Source organism: Sinocyclocheilus anshuiensis, unplaced genomic scaffold, assembly GCF_001515605.1.
Source record: "Sinocyclocheilus anshuiensis isolate Anshui unplaced genomic scaffold, SAMN03320099.WGS_v1.1 scaffold3302, whole genome shotgun sequence".
In the NCBI taxonomy this organism is placed as follows: domain Eukaryota; kingdom Metazoa; phylum Chordata; class Actinopteri; order Cypriniformes; family Cyprinidae; genus Sinocyclocheilus; species Sinocyclocheilus anshuiensis.
The window spans coordinates 53,612-56,508 of record NW_015541055.1 but is presented as its reverse complement, the minus strand read 5'-3'; positions in this window follow the sequence as shown (position 1 = coordinate 56,508).

Genomic DNA, 2,897 nt, shown 5'->3' with positions numbered 1-2,897 from the left:
CTGCGTCCCAATGTGCATACTATCCATCCTAAATTCTATGTGATATTAGTAATTTTCAATACTATTTAGGGCAGACAGGCTGGATAGTATGCACATTGGGATGCAGGGAAAGTGTCCATAATAGGCGGTTGAATAACTGGCTCACTTTATAAGTTAAAAAACTGATTAATTCAAGGAACGAAACACCATGTTACTATGCACTGTTGTATAAAATTAATAGCACATTTGTGCTCGCGCATGTAGGCCTTGTAGGTATTTTTTCTTTAATTGCTTGAATTATAAGGTTATTTTACAATAGGCTTCATAGGCTTCATTGCGCAGTGAATGCTTTTGGACTCTCAAGACGTGTTTTTGTTTGGTTTTTATGACTCGATTGACTCGAGAATGTCAGCTCTACTATCGCCTCTCAATCCCTCACAGTCACATACAGCACAATAACATAATGTCGGGGAATGTCTTTAAATTATAATCAAGGAAAAATACCTTTTATGTTGTCTTCTTTTTAAAGAACTTCAAAAGTTGCGTCTGAACCATTTTGCGCGGGAAATGACGAAAACTTGCTTCCGCTTGTGAGCAGCTTGTTACAGTCAGCCATTTACTGGTTAAAAAGTTTGGGATGCCTGAAGAACAATTAACACTTAAAACTTCTAGAATTCTGAAGTTATATTTTTCATTTTAATTATTTTAAATAGACTACTAATTTCTGAAAATTAAAGGGGTCATCGGATGCTACATGCACTTTTACATGTTGTTTGAACTGAAATGTGTGTTGGCAGTGTGTGTAAACAACCACCCTATAATGATAAAGAATCCACCCAGTGTTTTTTTTTTTTTTATCTGGTTAAATGTTTTCCCCTTTCTGAAATAGAGCCGATCTCAGATGCCTGTCTGGCCCCTCCCACGATAGTTTGATTGACAATAGCGTTTCAGACTGGACTGGTGCAGAGCCATAGAAAGAGAGAGTTGCTCAAAATCCAAACCAAAGTCCAAAACGCTCGATCGTCACGTGATTCACGTAGACCTCAAATGCGAAATGCAGCTGGAGGGCAGGAAGTGATTTTTCTCTCCATAGGAATCAATAGTAGAAACTCCAAATGCTTGTGTTTTGCGTTGTTTATGGATGCTCAAATTGGCCAAACCGAGAAACCACAAGGAGCTTTTATCGTGTACGAAAATGTGTTGTTCAAAAGTGGGGAAAAGTCAAGAAATTGATTGAAAAACGCAACACGTAGACCTCAAATAGTTCCAGGAAGTTCATAGCGGGCAATAGGTTGTTTGCACATGACGTCACTAATGACGCGCGAAATGCAGCTGGAGGGCAAGAAGTGATTTTTCTCTCCAAAGGAGTGACTGAAAAAGAACGGATGAGATACAGGAAAGTCGGTAATGTAGGCTACTGTTTTAGGCATGATGCATTTATATATATATATATAGGCTATAGACTATAGCGCTTTCATTTGATTGCTGCACACCCAACGCGCCTTACAATCGTATGAGGGGATCTCTGGGTCATATGATGCTTTTTTAAAGATCATTATTTTGTGTATTTGGTGTAACAGAATATGTTGACATGCTTTAATGTTCAAAAAACACATTATTTTTCATCCTCTTGATCTACAGTCCTTTAGTGTAGACTCCGACCCACTACAGGCCACATTATCCATCCAGACTGGTCCTGATCCTGGTCCAAACCGACTCAGAGCATCTATAGGTTCTCCACAGTCCAGCTCTCTACACACAACTGCAGCATCAGCCAAAGATGTAAAAAAGTTAGTAAATACAAACATTTATAGATATTTCAAGATGGATGAGATAACATTACAGATAATCCTGTCATCATTAAATTGTTAGACTGTAAAATCCCAAATTTTTTATAAAATTGAATTGATAATTATTGAACTATTGTCATAAGATACAGTTTCTAGATATTATACAGGCATCTATTCAATTTGTAGTAATATGAGGCTATCATAGATAAAGTGGCTCATTTAAACATGTATAATTTCATATCTTATTGTCTATTTTGTACTTACCAGATGTGGTTATAGTGATTATGGAGGAGAGTAAAACGAGTGTCAGACATCCCTCCATCTTCTGCTCATCACACCAAGTTTGTCCTCTGCTCCTCAAACACACTGAAGAAACTGGCTCCTGTCAGCCCCCTAACGAGAGGGAGAGACTCACAGCTGCCAATGACACTCATTCTTACCTTATTAGACACAACAGAGGAAATCATCAAACACAATCAGTGACAAAGCAGAAAGCAGCATTTTTATTTTCTCCATATATATCAATAAAGTGTGAGCGCTGATGAGCGGGACTCCTCCTCCAGCGTGAAGAGACACTTCACTGAGGACAGACTCGTGTCAGTCATAAGTCAGTGTGGAGATAAAGTCACACTAAACTTAAAGCAGATTGATACAGAAACACTGCAGCTTATATTCAGCATCAAACCTGAACCTGAACACAGCAGATACAAGCACTGATGACTGACCGCTCACTTCAGACACTTAACACTTTACTTCACACCCAAAAACTGTTTGGCATTTGTGATGCATATATAAATTATAATAACTGAATAAATTGTATTATTTATTATCATTTATTTATTATTAATAATTATTATTATTAAATAATAATTATTTATTATTTTATAATAAATTTGGGACTACAGTTCTTATGTATTTATATTTTCACTATACTGTTATAATGTTCTAACCAAGAGCACAGTATGTTAATACATTATAAAATGAACAGGACTCTTTGTGTACACAAATAAAGGTCTATTCAGACAACATTTGTAAATAAATATTGGTTTCTATTCCAAAGATATATTAATTTGGCATTATATCAAAGACATACAGGTGCATCGCAATAAATTAGAATGTCGTGGAAAA